Consider the following 4,200-nt stretch of genomic DNA (forward strand, 5'->3'; position numbering starts at 1 on the left):
TGTCTCTCTCTGTTTCTGTCTCTCTGTCTCTCCCTCTCTGTCTCTCTCTCTCTCCTGTCTCTCTGTCTCTGTCTCTCTCTGTCTCTCTGTCTGTCTCTGTCTCTATGTCTCTCTGTCTCTCTCTCTGTTTCTGTCTCTCTCTGTCTCTCTCTCTGTCTCTGTCTCTGTCTCTGTCTCTCTCTGTCTCTCTGTCTGTCTCTGTCTCTATGTCTCTCTGTCTCTCTCTCTGTTTCTGTATCTCTCTGTCTCTCTCTCTGTCTCTGTCTCTGTCTCTGTCTCTCTCTGTCTCTCTGTCTGTCTCTGTCTCTATGTCTCTCTGTCTCTCTCTCTGTTTCTGTATCTCTCTGTCTCTCTCTCTGTCTCTGTCTCTGTCTCTCTGTCTCTCTCTCTCTGTCTCTCTGTCTCTGTCTCTCTGTCTCTGTCTCTCTCTCTGTTTCTGTCTCTCTGTCTCTCTCTTTCTCTCTCTGTCTCTGTCTCTCTGTCTCTCTCTGTGTCTCTCTGTGTCTCTCTCTGTCTCTGTCTGTCTCTGTCTCTTTCTCTGTCTCTCTCTCTGTCTCTCTCTCTCTGTCTCTCTCTGTCTCTGTCTCTGTCTCTGTCTCTCTCTGTCTCTCTCTCTCTGTCTCTCTCTCTCTCTGTCTCTCTGTCTCTGTCTCTGTCTCTCTCTGTCTCTCTCTCTCTCTTCCCACCCCCCCAATATGCCCAACTGGAGAAGAACATCTCTTCTGTACCATACTTTCCCACTCTACTGAATTTTCTCCATTGTGAAAATTCCTTTTCCAGGCTTTCTATATCTCCTCTCTTGCCACTCATTCATTGGGTAGATTTGCTCCAATGTTTTTTTTACTTCCATTCTGATACTTCACAGGGATGTTTTCCATGCTTCCTGTGCTACAGGCCTATGGCTATATTGAAAAAGACAGATAACTGATGTGGAGTTGTAAGAGTAACCAAACCTGTCCCTGACTTTCTAGCAAACCACTCTCAAGTCGTTATGTGTTGGAGCACTGCCCAGGGAAAGCTGCCTTTTCCTTTCTCCTTTGTATAACAAACCTTTTCAGTCTGGTTGTGTTTGCCTCCTCAGCCCCCTCTATCATCCCACTGTGCCTAACACACAGTTAGCACTTAAATGCTTGTTGATTGATTGTACACCACAATTCCAAAGGTGTCATTTAGAGGGCAGTAATCTAAGGACATAGAGGTCACATCTGCCATGCCCCCCTCTAGTCTTCTACCCGACTTACATGTCTTGGAGGTCAGTGCAGTAGAGTGGGGAAAGTGTTGGATTGTCTTCTGTGGCATGTTCATATTTCAGTAGGGGTAGCACTTTCTTAGAGGAACTATGTGTTAGTCACACAAATTATGCCCCTCCCTTATGCGGTAGAGTGGAGCATTGACTTTTGACAATTAATATAAACACATCAGAATGAGAGTGGGCTGTCTCAGACCTCTTGCTGGCCATCGGGATTGGGAACAGGTCAGATGAGACAGAATGAGATCTCTTCCAACTCGGAGAGCCTATGATACTTTAAAATATCTTTGAGAAGAATATAGGAAAATGGAATTATCTTTCAAGAGATTTGTTCAAAATTCTTTCAGGTTGGTGATGACAAACATCAATAAAATAACAAAATATTCAACGAAGCAATCACTTCACTATTATTCTTGGTCACATTCAAATAGGGTTTTTTTTGTTTGTTTTTAACCTCTGCTCACCAGTCTTGTGATCTGTCCTCTCAACGATTCTTGAAGAGATCTGTCTAGGTCTAAATGTCAGTGCATGGACAGTAGAGAAGAGGGCAAAGGTTCCCCCCATAGCATGAGTAACCACTAAGAGTGGCCGTGAGGCTAGGAACCCTTTGGTTCCAAGCAATCCCAGCTAGCCAGCCTCAGCCTCACAAGCACCAATCCATCAGGGCCCCCCAGGCCAGGCTTTTTGCTAGGCAGTCTCATGAGGCAGAGCTTCGAGCCTGGAGCTACCCTTAGGCCAAAACCAGCTGCTTTCTCCTCACAGAGCAGAGGCTTTTCTCCACTCAACCTTTTCTTTTTGCCTCACTCAGGGCTCACAAAGGAAATAAGCCCAAGATTTGCATAATCTTGAATGTCCCTAAGAAGTTGCCTAGGCTCTCTCTCACACTCTATTTGGCTCTAGCCCCCCACCCTTAGTGTGTACTGAGGGAAAATTGTCTCTTGTCCTTTGAAGGGTTTTGGTTCCCTTCCCTTCTCACCCTACCCTGCCCCCCCACCATGCATTCAGTAAACAAACTGTTGGGGTTTTTAGCCACTAAGTTTTGATAATAACAGTTGTAAGTAGCACAGAAACAGAAAGTAAGCAATCCAAGAACGAAAATCTAATGATGAGGGGACAAATTGGCATTCTCCTCTCCATTCGTCCTCCTTTAAATTAGAAGGGGGAAGTAGGAAGTTGAGCAATTGACTGGAAAACAGGGAAACAGTTTTCACACTGAAGGAATAGGGTGAAGAAGAAAGATCCATTTACCTGGTTTGGTGTCCACACCAGTCCCACAAGTTCCCAGTCACCTCCTTGTTTCTTGAGGCTCTTGCCTGTCTGCCACCTTGCCACCTTGGCTTTGTACTCTCCTCTCTTCTGCACTCTTTCCCTGTCCCCCTCTCCCTGTGCCTTAGGACCTTGGCCATTTCTCAATTTACATGCAGATAATTCAGGGAGCAGTCCTGGATGGGACTCCTCCCTCTGGACCTCCAAGTCCTCAGCTTCTTTGTTGGCCACTCTTTTGGCTCCTTGTTGGAGTCTGTGTAAGGTCAAGAGTCCAACCATGGCAACCCAAGGAACATAAATAGTGTCTTCTTGACCAACAGGTGGATGTTGGACCATCAAATTTCCGTAGTAATGAATCTGGGGCAGGGCAAGCCAGGGTTATCTCTTCTCCTATTTGTCAGTTTTGGAATTTTATTTAAATTATTCATTCCTTTTTCTTTCTTCCTTTTATGTTATCTATGACAGATTAATAAAGAATGATAACATTTGTCATTATATACAGTAAGATGAGTATAATCAGAGTTTATACTTCAAGACATAAGTGGATTGCCATGGGAGTCAGAATGAGTTACCGCATTTTCTACATGATTATAGTATTTTGAAGTTATATTCACTTTATTTTGGTCCACCTTCTTAAGTATTCTATAAGTTAGATACATAAGAATGCACTTATTGCCATTGTAGCCCCAGTAGCAGGAAAGATATCAACCTAGCCTAACAGTGGAGAAGAACCAGTCAGTCCTCTAACTTCCGACTCCTAGAGATTTTTGAGGACATTGGCATTCATCAGTCTGACCCATTAAGTAGTAATTTACTCCAAATACTCCTGGAAGTGAAAACCCCCACTTGTGCCATTGGTTTTCTCATGTCTCAGGGAATTGTCAATGACATTGCTCATCCTCTGTGGACATGCTTATAGTTTATCACCTGTAAGACTTTAACAGCTTTGGATTATTCAATTTTTTTGTGCTGATGAAGTCTATCTTCCTTAATTATATCCTTCTGTCATATTTGGTGTTCAAACACTGGTTTACCAAAAGCTATACTTAGGTGTTTTCTTCATTAAATGAGCCTTACTCTGTCTTCAAGGATTATGTAAGTTTCCCACCACTTATTTTCCAAAGCATTAGAGTACTTGAAGAGTGGCAGTGTGGTCTCTTGAGCACAGCAGTGTCCTGGGAGCTGTTCCCATTAGGAGTGGCAGTACAGATGGTTTCAACTGTCAGAGGGAGAGGAACAATTTCCTAAGTCATATATCACAGATGGTTTGGAGGGTCTCAGAAGAAAGGCAATGCCTTCACTTGCTAAGGCATCAGCAGAGGTTAAATCCTTACTTCTGTTACTAGATCAGTGAAACAGTTGTTCCACATCAGTTCTCTGATGTTTCACTAATAGTGAGGAATCTAATTATAACTGTGATTAGACTGAACTTTGGGGATTGCAAAGCCCTTTGCATGTATGATCTCGTTTGATCCTCACAATAACTTTGTAAGGTTGATAATAGTGTTGGCCTCATTCTCCAGATCAGAAAACTGAGGCCAAGAGAGTTAAAGTGATTAGCACATAGTAAGTGTGTTTCATGGGATTCCAACCCTGCTTTCCTGACTCCAAAGTCAGGGCTCTATTGACTATGCCATGCTGTCACTTACAATGCATTTTCTACAAAGAAGGAAGGGAAACCATTG

Source organism: Petaurus breviceps, unplaced genomic scaffold (assembly GCF_028583685.1).
Source record: "Petaurus breviceps papuanus isolate PSGF00001 unplaced genomic scaffold, PetGlider_PUasm1.0 90681, whole genome shotgun sequence".
Classification (NCBI taxonomy): Eukaryota; Metazoa; Chordata; class Mammalia; order Diprotodontia; family Petauridae; genus Petaurus; species Petaurus breviceps.